The 17,441-nt window shown below is 48.9% G+C and overlaps 1 protein-coding gene across 1 annotated transcript in view; it reads left to right on the top strand.

Annotated features, from left to right (window-relative positions):
* Positions 1-1,464: 1,464 nt before the first annotated feature.
* LOC147716850 (lectin-like) overlaps positions 1,465-17,441 on the top strand; it is a 301,532-nt gene continuing 285,555 nt past the window's right edge. Inside the window, exon 1 of the mRNA XM_086920443.1 lies at positions 1,465-1,520. The gene's annotated coding sequence lies outside the window, so the exon portion shown is untranslated. The remainder of the gene's footprint in view (positions 1,521-17,441) is intronic.

Below are 17,441 nucleotides of genomic sequence, written 5' to 3' on the forward strand. Positions count from 1 at the left end.
AACTGTTACAATTTGCATTTAAGGGGTGCTACAGGGTGTCCTTTGGACACCCCTGGCACCCTTAAAATCGCTATCTGATTTGCGAGTAGCAAATTGCTACTCGCAAATAAGGGATACTCCCCATTCATTCCTATGGGCCTTTTGGCCCATAGGAATGAATGGGGAGTTATTCCTTTTTTTGCGAGTAGCAAATTGCTACTCGCAAATAGAGAACATGTAGGAATCGCTATTTATTTAGCAATTCCTACATGAATGCCGTTTTGCGTGTCCTCAATAGCGAGTCGCTATGATTCGCTATTAGGGCCACGCAAAACGGCCCGTACATGAATCAGGCTGTTAAAGTATTAGCGACTGACGATAAATGGTGCTACATCGCAGCAATACTATGTAGCTGATTAGTGACACCAGTTAGATTGCTCACAAAACACCAAAGTATTGCCCATTGTCAGGGATGAGAGCATTGCATGTAGCGTGCCTTAACACTGCAATGCCTATAACAAGCGCACATGTAGAAATGAAAGCAAAATCATGAACTTTTTGGGACTATTCCTGACACCAGTGTGGTGATGTATAGTAGCAACCCTGATTTGGTAGACCATTTACATAGGGTGATATTTATTGGTCAACACTTGCTTAAACATACTAGTTAACTTTGGTGTGCTACCTCCCATTTGTTTTTGCAACATTTTGGCACTTGAAAAGTCATAACAGAATGTACATTTGGTAATAGTATTCTGGAGGTAAACAGCAATGTTGGATTTGTAAACAATATTCTTATTTATGTTGACTGCTGAATGGTCAAAATAATCATGTAAACAATGTAAATATGTGAGTTAAGAATTGAATGAATTCTAAACTATATCTAGGAATATTAAATCTCCATTAGGCAGACTTGCCAATTAAAAATATTTTGGAATGTCAGTAGTGCCTGGATACCTGAACAACCACAACTACCCTTCGCAACAGAACACCCAGGGCTGCCTCCCATGTCTTGGGTAGGGGGAGAAAGGAAGAAATGGACTCTACCAGTGCAGAATATCGAAAACGAGATATGCAAATCCACAAAGTAAGGGTTTCAAGCAATTGTTGCTTTTAACCATACCTCTTCACCGGGTTGCTGTGCGACGAATGCCAAAGATGTGTGACACACAGCGCTGTGTGAGTTGACAGGTTGGTTTAGAATATCAGCCACAAGTATTATTTGGCATAACATTTTAAATAAAATAGAATAACATCTTTCCATCAAAAGTTAAAAATTGCTTAACGCTCTGCTTTCTGAGGTTGCTTGACAGTGGAGAAGAACACAGAGGATTATACCGCCTAATGTTTTCTCTATGATGACAAAACAAGATAAGTAGCACAACTAGCCATTGTATAGTTGCCAACACAAAGAAAGATCAAATGACGACATTAGCAAGACAAAGTATTTTAATAAGGGTAAGGAAGGCGACGTGCTATAAAAAGGGATAATTTCAGAACAGTGAAAGTCTCCTAAGAGGAAGAGAAGTCTGTACTAGAAGGTAAGCCATTATTTTTCTTTGTTGTCTCCATCTGATCTCCTTTTCTGGTCCCTTTATCTTTTCCCCACTTAGGGACCATTACTCTCGTACTTACATGTAATCTCTGATTCACTCCCTTATCGTTGCCTCTGCCCTCTGATTAATCCTCAGATCCCTTCCTCAATCCCCACTTCCCTTCTCCCCTATTTCCTGTAGCTCTTCACTCATCAGTATGTGTCAGCATTTGGGAACTGTGAAGGGGTGCATTTCAAGGAAGAAAGAGGAAGAATCATATTAGTACCAACGTGACCTAGAGTTAAAAACATTTGAGGAGGGATGAAAATAAAAGTTTATGAGAATTTAAAATCTCGATGGGATTGTTGGTAGACGTTAAATAAAGAGATTTGAAGTAAAAATCTCTAAAAGGGTTCAGAAGAATGGATTTTGGGAGGTTAATTGGATGGAATAAGAGGAGAGTATTGGCGGCGAGGATTTGAGAAGCAGAACAGCAAATTGAATTCTAGATGGGTATCAGGGGGAAATAGATCAGCTCCAGACTGTTTGTTTATTCTCCAAACATCCTTGATAAATGTAGCAGAATGTTTCACGAGGCAAGCAGAAACATCTTTCGTAATATTTCTTTGTCTGACTCTTGTATTGTAGCATTAATTAACCTCGAGCCATCTGGCCTAATGTAAACCTTGGCAGACCACCCATTACATTTGTAGGTCCCTGACACTCTGGCATGGCATATATGATGAAAATGCTTAAGTCAGTATGGCTGTTTCATATTTATTACAGTTGTGGGTCACAATGGCATGTAAGCCAATTCAGCATTTCCTTTACATTTACAGAAAACAAAGGCAGTGGTAGCTGGTGACATTTGAAAGTGGTGAGGCGTGAAAGCTGAGTTTGACTTTAATGTAGTGAGCGAAGCGAGTAAGTTTAATGCACAAACGTGGGGTCCGGAATGGATCCTCCTCCCCAGAAAAAATTGATAATTGATAGGTAAATGGTGCATTGCAAAGCAATTAATTTAGTAGTAAATATTTGCTGTAACCTGTGGTAACTGCTATGCATCCTTTCCGGCCCACCATCTAGGCGACGGACTACAGCACCAAGATGCTCCTTGGAGCGATAGAATGAGCTTTATAAAAGCTGTTTTACATTTACATTTACATTTACATCCTTTCCATAATTCCCAGTTCCCTGCTGCTAAGCCAGTTTGAGCGTGATGTAAAGGAACGTTGATGAGTGCCTGTTTGGTATGAATGTCAGTTGGAGAGAGTGGGCTGAGCAGCTTGGGTACTGTCCCTGCTGTAAGTAAGATATAACTTATACAATGAATCTCCATCTTATAATCTACCAGACTTGACTACCTGCCTACAAGAGAATATCTTCACTTATAACACAAGGTTTATAAAGCAGTGGGAAACTACACTCTGAAAAATAAAACACATTAAAAACTCCCCTATATCTTACTGAATGAATATGTTCAACAGTTAGTGTAATGTGTAAATTGAACAACGTGCCTTCAGTCCTTTAAAGTGTGTGCTTGCCCAGTGTCTTGCACTGCATGCAGAATCATCTTTGAAAGAAAATACTGGGCCCAATTCACAGAATGAACTTAAGACTCAATCCTAAACTTACTACTATTTTGGTATTCACAGAATGCACTTAGTACTTTTGGCATTCAGAGAATGAACTTACTACTTTTGGTATTCACAGAAGTTAGGATTTTGTCTTAAGTCTGTCTTAAGTTTGTCTTAATACAATCTTAAGACAAAATCCTAACTTCTGTGAATACCAAAAGTAGTAAGTTCATTCTGTGAATGCCAAATGTAGTAAGTGCATTCTGTGAATACCAAAATAGTAGTAAGTTTAGGATTGAGTCTTAAGTTCATTCTGTGAATCGGGCCCACTCTAACCAGGCTTTGGGAACCACCCACAGCTGCTGGCTGCAATCAGTCAAATGGAAGCATGCGCAGAACGCTCTTTAATTGGGGATGCGCCATTGCCTCCGCTGCCCTCAAGCCGGCACCCCTCTCTTCTCCCTCTGTCCACGGCCTCTCCTTTCTCTGATTACCTATCACTCATAAGTATTTTAAATTCAGCGCTGGCATTAGGGCTGCGCTTATATATATATATCTGTATTAATGTATACTGCAGCACAATGAAGAAATAAATGCAGACTGAACCTTCAGTTTAAATATTTGAAAGAAGGAAATGTGTTTTATAATGTTTGATGTGTCCTAAAATCATATATCTGGGGTCTTAGCCATTGCCAATTATTCAAGGTGTAAACCCCTTTCAGACATTTGAACTGTTTCGTCAGTTATGGAAGACTGGCCCAACGCAGTAGATCAATGCTTCCTATGAAAGAGTTTTTTACCCTATAAACACCTACAGGTGCTTCATTTGAGCTGGCGGCTGCTGATGGGGCTCACCAGCACTCATTATTGGTGACTTGCACTTACGTTTCATCATTGGACATTTCCAGAGCCAAAAGCACACAAAAGGTGACATTTGGAGAAAGAGAAAGGCAGAAAACCGTCCAAAAGAGAGAAAGAGGAACACAGAGTGAGATAAAGGGGGAGGGATTTTTAGGCAGTCAATTAAGGAGGCCTGAGGTGCTTTCCACATATGCAGCCTTGATATTCAGTGCTTCAGTGTTGGTAAAATCCGCTTTGTGCATCGGCACTTTGGAAGCTGTACAGTGGGGCTGTGTTATGTTCCTCTGGCTCCCAGAGTGATCGGTTCTAGGCCTGAAGTGTGTATGTTGTACTGGACATAGTCTGAGAACTGTCCAAATGGACATGCGCATTGAACGTCAGCTGATGGTGGTCTTCATTCCCTGCCAATCCCTCTGATTGGCAATTGCTTGCCTGTTCAATGCACTGCCCCAGCCACCTACGGAGCAGCAAGGGATCCCAGTAGTCCCTCGGCATCAAAAGGACCTAATTTATGATACTGGTACCTGGAGAAGCAATGCTTTTCTGCCTCCGAGGAGAAACCGCCACTGAACAAAGGCCTCTGGGGATTTGCTTATTTGAAACAAAAAACAAGTGTCCTTGAAATGGAGGGAGTTTTCACCCAGTGCATCAGGGAGAAAATGCTCTTCTCGTCAGGATGGATGGGCCACACAAAAAAAACATATTTATCAGCAGGCCCATTTAAAGAGGACAAGCTTTTAAACACACTGTCATTCCTATAGTGGATACACCACCATTCAAAACTTTCTGCTGGAGGATGCCAGTAGAGGTCCCGCCGTTGGTATTTTTGATTGATTGAAAGCTTTATTTCGATATAAAAACATATCATAAAAGCAACACATTACAACAATAGTAAAAACAGCTTAACAATACAACACACAGTATAAAAAGCCTACAGAATCAAAGTGGCATTTAAAAGAGTGAATTATTGGCCAAATTTTAAGTGCCGGTACAGGCAAAAGCACATTACTGTGTCAACAGTTTCTTTGCAGTTCTTATCCGCCAAGCCCAGCCCAGGAATTTTGCCATACAGCAGGCAAAGAAGGGTCGGGCATCTGAACGCAATATGCGTAAGGCTTCCACATGTGATCTAGTGCCCAAGCTCCTACATAAAGGCTTCAACCATCTCAACCTGGGCACCGCATAAGCATAGCACTCAAACAACAGATGAGCAATGGACTCAACCCTTTAGTCACAGAAGGGGCAATATGGTATAGTTTGAAATGGTGGTTTCCAGGTGGAAGTTAACAACCCTAAGGCAAGTACTCCCACCCTAAATTTGAAGTACAATGATCTGTCGCCCAAGTTATGAATTAAGTCCAGATAAGGTTCTCTATAGGGAAGCTCCTTAACTAGCAGGAACTGAGCAACAGATTTACAATGCTTAGGATTGCACAATCTCTCGTTATCCACCCATAACCAATAAGCCTTCTTTAGCATTTGTTTAGAAGGTGCTGTTCTGTTGGCCGAAGCGTCTCCTAAACCCAACTCATAAAGAAGCCGCTTAACCTCCCCGAGCCAGGTTATCTTATGCCAGCCCGGTAGGGATAAGAGTTCACTTAGGGCATCTGCATAACTGCACAATTCTGGGACGTTCCATATCCTGGCCCATAATAAAAGGGGGAGTAGCCTAGCTTGCTCGGATATTGGGCGTGTGCCTGCATCGAGCAAGAGGGGGATTGTAGGGGTACTGTGGGGTAACTTCATAAGATCTTTATGGAAGTTGTTTTCGAGGTGGGATAAGGTGTCAACTCTCTGTACGCCCCACAGTTCCGTGCCATACAGTGCTGCACTCACCACCCTTGCCCTGTAAATGTCTAATAGTGCCCCAATAGGTTTTAAAGATGAGGCACGTTGTTCTTTGAGCAGGGCCCCTGCAACCCTCTTATGGGTCAGAAACACCTTTTGGTGGTGTGCCTTTCAACTCATAGTGTCACAGAGTCGAATGCCCAGGTAGTCAAATTCTTTGACTCTTTCGAGTGGAACAGAGTCTAGAGCAGGAGGGACAAAAGATTTCGTGGGGGGGTTAAGGACAAGGAATTTGGTTTTGCTTATATTTATAGACAGGCCCTTGATGACACAGAAGGCCTTAAAACTAGAAAGCAACTTTTGAATACCTGCTGGTGATTTTGAGACTAGAAGGGTGTCATCCGCAAATAGGAGCGTCGGAACTTTCCTACCAGCCAGGGAAGGTGCATCCGATGGATGTTGAAGAAGATGCTCCACCACTCCGTTAACGTAAAGAGAGAACAGAGTGGGGGCGAGCACACACCCCTGGCGGACGCCCCTATCTACAGGGATACAAGATGTTTTTTCCCCCTGGGCACCCCATCTAATCTGGGCAAAGTTGCTTTCATGAAATTTTATAAGCAAAGCCAACAAGTAAGGGGGTATACCCAACCCGTCGAGGACATTCCACAATTGGGCTCGTGGGACCAGGTCGAAGGCAGTTCGCAAGTCAATAAAGACTAAATACAAACTGCCCCCCCCCAGCACAACCACTTTCCAATATATCATTAAGAGGCGAAATGTCTGCTCGATGGTACCTGTCCCTGTTCTAAAACCTGCCTGGAAATCTGACAAAACCTGGTTTTCTTCAGCCCACTGCAAGATCCTACCTAGTACCACTTTGCCCGCAACCTTTTGTGTTGAGTCAAGCAGGCTGATAGGACGATAGTTGGCTGGGTCGTCCCGGCAGCCTTTCTTAAAAATAGGGACGACCTCAGCGCCCCTCCATGAGTCAGGGAGAGAACCTCCCAGCAAAGCCTCATTCAAGAGTGAAGCAATTAATCTGCTCCACAATGATGGGTATTTCTTTAACAGGTCACCCGGGATTCCATCAGGGCCTGCAGCCTTATGGGTTACAATACACCTGATTGCCCTTTCAACTTCCTCACTGCTGAAGAGGCAGTCATTAAATGTAGTATCAGCTGGGGGACTGGCCAAAAGACCCACGCTTGGTTGAGGTGCCCCCAGTGGAACAGAATACAACTTGGAGAAGTGGGCAAACCAGACATCACCAGGGATATTACAGGTAAGCTGTAAGTCAAGAGGCTTGTCCCTGGCTCTCAGCAGATCCCAAAACCCCTTGGAATCTTTCCTAGTACTTGTCTCCACTAACTCCCTCCAAAAACTGTATTCATGAGCCTCCTTAGCCTCAGCCACAGTTTTTTTGTACAGTTTCCTTGCAAGTCTGATATTGCCTGGGTCCTTATTCTTCACTGCGGAAATGAGTTCCCCCTTAGCAACCCGACATTTAGAGGAATACCACTTATCTCTTGCCTTAGAAGCACCTTTCACTACAACCCTCGCACTGGATTGGGGAATGGTAAACAGTTCGCTTAATGCCACAATAGTTTCTGTGAATATTGGTAAAACAACTTGGCTAGTGACACTTAAGGCATCGAGACGCGGCCCCACCGCTGACATGATGGTCCCTGCTTGAGCCATCCTTTCTTCATCCGCTGCTGCTTTTGCCCACTTTAGGCGCCTGCCACAGTTTGAGGGTACAAGTTCATGGGAGGTTTTCCACTTGTGGGCAAACTTGGCTAAGTTCCAAACCTGCCAAGGCGGAGTGAGGGTTAAGGAAAGAGGATTGTGGTCACTATCACAAGACGCTATGACCTCCATGTCTTGATGGAATGACCAAAGATTATAGTTCAGCATGATATAGTCTATTCTGGAGATGTGTCCCGTCCTGTTATAAGTATGCGCACCCATAGAATCCGATTTGGATCGTCCATTAGTTGGTCTCAGGTCGTGTTCCATGCAGAGTGCATTGATGTTTATCGCACTCTGCGTCCATTTGAGAATCGGATCTAGGGTCAGGGTGGGAATACCTCTCCTTGTATCCTCATCCCAAGTGTCCAAAATGTCCTCCCTAGCCAATGGCTCAAAGCAGCAGTTGAAATCGCCTGCGAGGAGAACATAAGAATCGATACTGCAGGCGGCTAGATCGCTGTTTAATCCTGTAGAGGATAGTGCTGATGCCCCACCCCTGGCCCCCCTTAGATAAAGATTAAAAACTTCTAGCTTCCTTCCCCCTTGGCAGTGTATAGTTATCCTCTGAAGGTCAGGAGATTGAGTGGTCTTTTGGCTTACACTTAAAACTAGTGCGATGCTGACCCATATAAGAAGGCCGCCAGACGGGCGACCTTTGCATCCATGTTGTTGGGAAGCTGGGACGAAGTAGGTTGTGAAGCCTACTCTGTGCCTGGGTTCTAAGCACCAGGTTTCCTGCAAGAGGCAGATGTTATAAGGGTCCAAAAAAGCGTTCCATTCAGGGATTTCAAGGTTACGGGCAAGCCCTGCCACATTCCAGCTTACAATCTTTAACAGAGGTTCACCTGTGGTAATCCGCCTTGAAGGATAGACAGGTTTAGCCGAATTAGACACAGGGCCTGCCACCCCTGTAGCCGCTCTTTTTAACCTTTGCGGTGACTCAATCTGGTGATGGTTAAGAGCCATTGCTGCACCTGTCAGCTTCCTATCTATTGGGACAATCTGAATAGGTGGCAAAGGAATCATACGAGGTGAGTCCAGCAGTTCCACTATGTCTTGGGAAGCTATAGTGCATGAAGTGTTCAATCCCCCCTCTATAGGCAAAGCATATAGCATTCCTTCTGGACCTGGGGGGCTAGCAGCAGTAGGTTCAATCAACACGGGGAAAGATTCCGTGATCCCTAGGGCCTGGGGTGAAGGGGCTTTTTCCGCTGCTTGAGAAGCAAGTTGCCTTGGAAGTCAATCTACCTCCTCAAGACCACCAAACCTATTCGAGGTTGGGAGGCCATTCCAGTGTAAAGGGAGATCTTGGTGGTTATTAGGGTGACTCCTCCATGTGTGGTGATGTACTAGTGACCAGTCATCCTACCGGGTATGTCTGGGACGTGGTGGATAAAAGAAGGACAATGGCCTAGGTATAACAAGAGAACCTTCGCCGATGGGCCAAGAGCAAATGTGGTGTGCCGTGTGTGGGTCCTCAAAGGTCACCACTATACAGTCCCCGGGACTGGTTTTCCTTGTGGGGCCCACCCAGGGAATTCTACGTACCATCAGAACTCTGCTTCTCCGGCCATTGGGAATTGGTCTATTCACATTAAGCCAATGCATTATCTTATTCTTCAGAGACCAGTGGTTCTCGTATTGACCATTTCCAATCTGGGGGACGCCCGTCAACACCACCACATAATCGTTGGCCTCTGGAGGAAGATCGATGTAGCCCCCTCTAAAATTATTCTTAACAGGAGGGCCCAGGGTTGGTTGGTAAGCCGCTTCACTGGGAGGGGGTCTAAGAGGGACGCCTGCATTAGGATTTACTGATGGTTGAGGGATGGGGCGCTTGAGAGCCTTAGGTTTGGGGGCGGTGGTAATTTGATCCACAACCACGGTCCGTGGTTTAGGAACCGGCCGTATAGAAGCTGGTACTGGAGGGGAAGGATGCGGGGCTTGTGATAATGGGACTTGTGGTGATGGGTCAACTACAGGAAGACCCTGATTTTCTAGACTTCTCAGGCCGAGAGTGGCCAGGGCAATAATGCTCTTTTCCATCTCAAGCAAGTTATTTTCAATGCGTGAGAGTCTGAGATCGATGGGGGAAAGAAGTGTCTTAAGGGTTTCCCAAACTAAACCTATGAATTCCCCCTCATTCCTTTCCAGACCCTCTACATGTAAGTCCTCATCCTCTGCAGTGATAGCGGAAGAAGCAGTGGCTGTCCCCTCTTTGGCTCCCTCTCGTTGTGGCTGTTCCCTGGGGATACACCCTCCTATTGTGTTGGATAGTGTTGGATTGTGTTGGAACACTAGTCAATTTCAGATGTTGTGCTACCGCAATTTTAGCCTCCTTACGAGAGTAAGCAGACCGAGAATTGCGTTTTCTTTTGGGTTGTTTGCCATTATTAATATTACACCTAGGTGAGTTAGAAATTACAGGGGTGGGGGAATTAGAACTAGCAACCTGCTTGAGAGAAACGGCAGGTAGGTTCGCTTCGTCAGTCTGGGTTGGTGGCTCTAAGGCAAAGGGAAAGGGGGGGAAGAATCGGGATCTGGTGAACATCAACCTGCGTGACTACACAATGAAAATGGCTGGACGTTCGGGGGTAACCGCGGTGGCTATGTGGCCCAGGGAAGATTTTTTAGAGAGTGCAATGACCTGGGACAATCTTCTGGCGGCTGCCAGTTCCAGGGAGACAGGAGACTGAAGTTTAGAAATTTCTTGGTCTATGGCTAAATTAGTACGGGTAATGAAATCATCCATGGAACCATTAATTGGTGGGCCACCCTTAACGGCCTTACTCCGTGTTAACCTGGTGCACATAACTTAGCAACGACAAGGGCAATCCCCTAGCTTAGCAGTGGAGTTAAGATGATGGAATGGATTGCCTATTTAGGCTCAGTCGGTGAAATAGCGAAAGAGGGTGGCCCAGTCCAGTCCTCGCAGACCTCGAACGGCCTCAAACGGCCCGCTCTTAGCCCGGTCTATGCCCCGGGCTGCGTCCCGCGCTGCGGGAGAACAAACACTGTTTATAGTAGTTGGAAAGGGCGGGGGGCGGAGCTACAGGGAGAGCGGACCGGAAGCTGGGCTCGGTCTCGCAGGGACACCTGGGTCAGGTAGTCCCTGAACGCTCGCAGCCCTGTAGCGTTGCTGGTCCCGAGGTCCAATCAGGGGTGCCCCCACAGGAAAACGGCAGAGTCAGTACACAGACCCACGACGAAGCGGCACCCTCAGAGCGGGTGCAGGGAGCTCCAAAGTGCAAATACGGCAGGTGAGCGCAAGTCCAGCAATGCGCTTTAGCAGCAATCAAAGTGTCCCAAGGGTCCGGGGCTAGACCAGCTGATTTTAATAGCCCTCCGATGGGTGGGGGGCGGAGCTACAGGGAGAGCGGACCGGAAGCTGGGCTCCGTCTCGCAGGGACACCTGGATCAGGTAGTCCCTGCACGCTTGCAGCCCTGTAGCGTTGCTGGTCCCGAGGTCCAATCAGGGGTGCCCCCACAGGAAACAGGCAGAGTCAGTACACAGACCCACGACGAAGCGGCACCCGCGGAGCGGGTGCGGCGAGCTCCAAAGTGCAAATACGGCAGGTGAGCGCAAGTCCAGCAATGCGCTTTAGCAGCAATCAAAGTGTCCCAAGGGTCCGGGGCTAGACCAGCTGATTTTAACAGCCCTCCGATGGGCGGGGGCGGAGCTACAGGGAGAGTGGACCGGAAGCTGGGCTCGGTCTCGCAGGGACACCTGGGTCAGGTAGTCCCTGCACGCTCGCAGCCCTGTAGCGTTGCTGGTCCCGAGGTCCAATCAGGGGTGCCCCCACAGGAAACAGGCAGAGTCAGTACACAGACCCACGACGAAGCGGCACCCGCGGAGCGGGTGCGGCGAGCTCCAAAGTGCAAATACGGCAGGTGAGCGCAAGTCCAGCAATGCGCTTTAGCAGCAATCAAAGTGTCCCAAGGGTCCGGGGCTAGACCAGCTGATTTTAACAGCTCTACGATGGGCGGGGGGCGGAGCTACAGGGAGAGCGGACCGGAAGCTGGGCTCGGTCTCGCAGGGACACCTGGGTCAGGTAGTCCCTGCACGCTCGCAGCCCTGTAGCGTTGCTGGTCCCGAGGTCCAATCAGGGGTGCCCCCAGGGGAAACAGGCAGAGTCAGTACACAGACCCACGACGAAGCGGCACCCGCGGAGCGGGTGCGGTGAGCTCCAAAGTGCAAATACGGCAGGTGAGCGCAAGTCCAGCAATGTGCTTTAGCAGCAATCAAAGTGTCCCAAGGGTCCAGGGCTAGACCAGCTGATTTTAACAGCCCTTCGAAGGGCGGGGGGCGGAGCTACAGGGAGAGCGGACCGGAAGCTGGGCTCGGTCTCGCAGGGCCACCTGGGTCAGGTAGTCCCTGCACGCTCGCAGCCCTGTAACGTTGCTGGTCCCGAGGTCCAATCAGGGCAGGTGAGCGCAAGTCCAGCAATGCGCTTTAGCAGCAATCAAAGTGTCCCAAGGGTCTGGGGCTAGACCAGCTGATTTTAACAGCCCTCCGATGGGCGGGGGGCGGAGCTACAGGGAGAGCGGACCGGAAGCTGGGCTCGGTCTCGCAGGGACACCTGGGTCAAGTAGTCCCTGCACGCTCGCAGCCCTGTAGCGTTGCTGGTCCTGAGGTCCAATAAGGGGTGCCCCCACAGGAAACAGGCAGAGTCAGTACACAGACCCACGACGAAGCGGCACCCGCGGAGCGGATGCGGCGAGCTCCAAAGTGCAAATACGGCAGGTGAGCGCAAGTCCAGCAATGCGCTTTAGCAGCAATCAAAGTGTCCCAAGGGTCCGGGGCTAGACCAGCTGATTTTAACAGCCCTCCAATGGGCGGGGGGCGGAGCTACAGGGAGAGCGGCCCGGAAGCTGGGCTCGGTCTCGCAGGGACACCTGGGTCAGGTAGTCCGTGCACGCTCGCAGCCCTGTAGCGTTGCTGGTCCCGAGGTCCAATCAGGGGTGCCCCCACGGGAAACAGGCAGAGTCAGTACACAGACCCACGACGAAGCGGCACCCGCGGAGCGGGTGCGGCGAGCTCCAAAGTGCAAATACGGCAGGTGAGCGCAAGTCCAGCAATGTGCTTTAGCAGCAATCAAAGTGTCCCAAGGGTCCGGGGCTAGACCAGCTGATTTTAACAGCCCTTCGAAGGGCGGGGGGCGGAGCTACAGGGAGAGCGGACCGGAAGCTGGGCTCGGTCTCGCAGGGCCACCTGGGTCAGGTAGTCCCTGCACGCTCGCAGCCCTGTAACGTTGCTGGTCCCGAGGTCCAATCAGGGCAGGTGAGCGCAAGTCCAGCAATGCGCTTTAGCAGCAATCAAAGTGTCCCAAGGGTCTGGGGCTAGACCAGCTGATTTTAACAGCCCTCCGATGGGCGGGGGGCAGAGCTACAGGGAGAGCGGACCGGAAGCTGGGCTCGGTCTCGCAGGGACACCTGGGTCAGGTAGTCCCTGCACGCTCGCAGCCCTGTAGCGTTGCTGGTCCTGAGGTCCAATAAGGGGTGCCCCCACAGGAAACAGGCAGAGTCAGTACACAGACCCACGACGAAGCGGCACCCGCGGAGCGGGTGCGGCGAGCTCCAAAGTGCAAATACGGCAGGTGAGCGCAAGTCCAGCAATGCGCTTTAGCAGCAATCAAAGTGTCCCAAGGGTCCGGGGCTAGACCAGCTGATTTTAACAGCCCTCCGATGGGCGGGGGGCGGAGCTACAGGGAGAGCGGCCTGGAAGCTGGGCTCAGTCTCGCAGGGACACCTGGGTCAGGTAGTCCCTGCACGCTCACAGCCCTGTAGCGTTGCTGGTCCCGAGGTCCATTCAGGGGTGCCCCCACAGGAAACAGGCAGAGTCAGTACACAGACCCACGACGAAGGGGCACCCACGGAGCAGGTGCCGCGAGCTCCAAAGTGCAAATACGGCAGGTGAGCGCAAGTCCAGCAATGCGCTTTAGCAGCAATCAAAGTTGGTATTTTTATACTCAACCGTGGCGTTTTATACCATCTCCACCTCACTACTGATTGAACGCCTTCAAGATATGGGTATCAGACAACAGGTCCTGGCTCTTCTGTCCTCTTTCCTCATGCACAGCTCACAGAGGGTGTTCCTACATCAGTTCCACTCTGATCTTTTCTCTCTGCCTTGTAGTGTTCTGCAAGGCTCATCATTTAATCCTACGCTTTATAACCTGTACGTTTCTCCACTTGCTGACATCATTTTAGCTTATGGAATGCATGTAATGTCCAAAGCTGACGACACTCAGATTAATGTGTTGATTCCTAAGAACCCTGCTGTCACTGTGAATAACTTCTTACAATGCATGTCGGCAGTTGCCGACTGGATGGGAAGGAACTATCTTAAGATAAACAGTCATAAAACTGAAATACCACTCCTTGGGAGGTGATTTGGTGTTTCATCTGCATGGGTGGAGAGCATGTCCTATGTACTCTGGTTTTCTGTTTCCTAGCCTAGTCCACACAGTGTAAAACTTAATAAATATATGAAATTAACTGTACGTCTATGAGAATAAAGTGTGTCACACGCTGAGTAGAGATTTTTCTAATAATTTTCCATCTACTATATCGGCAGACTACGGCATTCGCGCATTAGCAGAAAAAAGTGCCTTTCTAGAATATCTCTATCCTGGCACCTGAACTTTTATCGTTAAAGTGAAGTGGCGTCCTTTCTAAACTTTTGTGGTGCTGCGCTCTAGTCGATGTCGTGACGTCCTGTCAGCACAGGAAGTCACGTGAGAGAGCGCTTCCGGGGCATATCGGAGGAGCGGATTGCTGAGGTGTGTGCTCCACGCTCCGTTAGGGAAAGTGTTATTAAAATCAAAGATTACTCATTATACAGCCTCTGCGTCTTTCTTAAGCGCTGCGGGAGACTTTACAATGTCGACGAGGGTTCGTTGACGAACCACGCGTCTCCCACTATTTACTGCACTATGCGAAGCCCCGGCCCTACGGAGCGCATCAGCACACGAGCTGCTCGAGCGGGAAGTCGCGACCTGAGGAGGCGATCTACGTGGAGAGGAACCAATCAGGCCTGTAGGCGCCCATGCAGCCCTGACAGTTCCACAAAAAGAGGCACCAACCTGGCCAGTGTGCACCCATGAAGGCCCAGCATACCCATGCAGTGGGGAAGTGTCCCTACTCAGGAGCTAGTGAATAAACACACAGGCCACACCAGATAGTATTGCGACCTACTGAGCTCGCCCCACAAGGAATAGAGAAGGGGCAAGGGCTTCTGGGAGTTCTGAACACCACGCAGGCTAGAAACAACCTCGAGTACAGTGCAAAGAAGAGCCAGAGTGCACCACCCCTCCCAGCCACCCCCAGCCCAGACACTGCAAAGCCAGCAGCCCTACTCGGGACCCGAGGCATTCCACAGACGGTAAGGAGCCGCCACTGACACGACACTGGAGTCCCAAGGGGCAAGTGAGGCAGACGAAGGCGACGTGACCCCTACACAGCTCACGGACGACAAAGGCACCGACGAGTGCAGGGAGATCCCGGTTGAAGTTACCCAGGCCCAGAGACAATCCCCCACCAGAAGCACGATGTGCGCCCAAACGTTCTCTTTGACCAACCCGGTGCCCTTCCTGGCAAAGCCTGGTCAACCAGAAATGCAGTGGGAAGACTGGAGAGAATATTTCAAAAATTACATTTCTGCCTTGGAAGAAGAAGGAGGTGAGGCCTTTTCTAGTGCCAGAAAGAAAAAAATACTTCTGCACAACCTCAGACCGGCAGGCCAAAGGATATACCTAAACCTCGTGAAAGCTGAGAGACCAGCCACGGACACGGACGTGTTCCAACACGCATTGGAAGATCTGGACGCACATTACCGCCCAGTGGTGTGCACAGCAATTGACAGATTCAACTTCTATCAACGCAAGCAAGCCAAGGGAGAATCCGTGGACGAATATGTAGCGGCCCTTCAACAACTGGCAATCACATGCAAGTTCGGAGCGCTGCAAGAAGATCTAATAAGGGGCCAAATCATAATGCATACCGTTAACACATCCATTCAAGAAAAACTATGGGGGAACGGAGACGCCCCGCTCAAGGAAGTTGTAGCGTTAGTCAAAAAGGCGGAACTGTCCAGGAGATGCGCAGAGGCCGCACGCCACGAAGGCAAACCAGAACCGGCAGTATGCAAGATCTCGACAATGCAAACGCGAGACAACAAGGACAACAACAGGGGGCCAGGAACAAGAAAAGATATCAGCCCAAATCATACAGGTTCACCCGGCAACGCACAGACGGGAAGTAAGCACGCTACAGGTGCGGAAGTCAAACTCACTCTGGCCACGACAGGAGTTGCCCTGCATCGAGAGCGAAGTGTTCTTACTGCGGCATAATGCAAAAGTATGCAGGTAGAAGTCACAGAAGACAGAAGTAAGGTTCGTGGAACAAGGCGAAGAGGGGGAAGAAGGCAACACGGACGAAGGAAGTGAAGATGGCGTCCTGTGCATCGAAGAACAAGTGCTGGACATAGGAAGCCCCACACACAAGAAACCAGCGTGCGTTATGTCCATTGGAGGAGTACCGATAACTATGATAGTGGACTTTGGGTCGCCCTACACCATTGTTCAGAGGAAAATATGGGAGAGACACTTTGAACCAGTGGTAGGGAGTCATTTGATGCCCACAGACATACACCCAGTCACATTTACAGGAGAACCCATCCCCATGGTGGGATTCCGCCCCTTTAGGTTTGACTTCAATGGACGATCAGCTACAAGGAAAATGTACATTGCAGAACTTGGACCTTCAGTTCCCGGCTGGAAAGGTCAAGGAGCCTTAAAGATAGAACTCAATCCAGGAAGTGGCACACAAGTATTGATGACTGAAGACCAACCAGACCCGGAGAAGAACACATGGAGGGAAGAATTCCCTGAAGTATTCAGAGAAACCATAGGACGGATGGCCAAGTTCACGCACAAAATCTGTCTAAATGTAGGGGCAAAGCCTGTAAGCCACAAGGTCCGTAACATTCCCTTTAGGAGCAGAAGAGCGGTAGAGGAAGAACTACAAAGGCTGGAGGAGAACGGGATAATCGAAGCCATCGAAAGTGCTGAATGGTTGGCGCCCCTGGTAGTGGCACAAAAACCGAATGGCAAGGTACGGCTCTGTGTGGACCTCCGAGAATTGAATAAAAACATCATAGTGGACAAGTTCCCACTTCCCAAGATAAATGAAATGCTTGCATAAACCAAGGTGAGCGCAATGGTTCTCCACTGTGGACCTCACAGCCGCCTACTACCAGATAGTGCTACACCGCTCACGCAATCACTTGACGTTTTTCATAACCCCATTTGGGTGGTACAAGTTCTTGAGAATGCAGTTCGGGCTGGCCTCTGCGGCAGCGGTCTTCCAAAAATTGATGTATCGACTGTTCCGAAAAATGAAGGGCATCCAGTTCTTTCAGGATGACATTCTTGTAATGAGCACAACCCAAACAGACCATAATGAGAAACTGAGAGCAATGTTAAGCGTCCTAGCTGAGAATGGACTAACTGCTCAATTGGACAAGTGCAAATTTGGGAGAAGGTCTGTAACGTATTTAGGTCACGAGATCCATGATGGAGGCATTGAACCCAAACAGGCTAACGTGATGGCCATTGTGGAAGCACCTACTCCCACATCCAGAGATGTCCTTTTTAGGGACGGCAGAATTTTATAGTAAATTCGTCTAACACTTTGCGACAAAGACACACCATTTGAGACAGCTCCTGAAGGAAAGGAACAAATTCCAGTGGACAGAAGACAAACAAGGGGAATTCGAAGCACTTAAACGAGACATAAGTGCGGTCATACCCTTACAAGGATTTGACCAGGATGCATTGTCCATCCTGACTACAGATGCCAGCGACAGAGGACTGGGAGCTGTCCTAGCCCAAAGGAGTCCCAAAGGAGAAGTCACCACCATAGGGTTCGCCTCACAGTCCTTAACATC

This window comes from Lissotriton vulgaris, chromosome 5 (assembly GCF_964263255.1).
Source record: "Lissotriton vulgaris chromosome 5, aLisVul1.2, whole genome shotgun sequence".
Classification (NCBI taxonomy): domain Eukaryota; kingdom Metazoa; phylum Chordata; class Amphibia; order Caudata; family Salamandridae; genus Lissotriton; species Lissotriton vulgaris.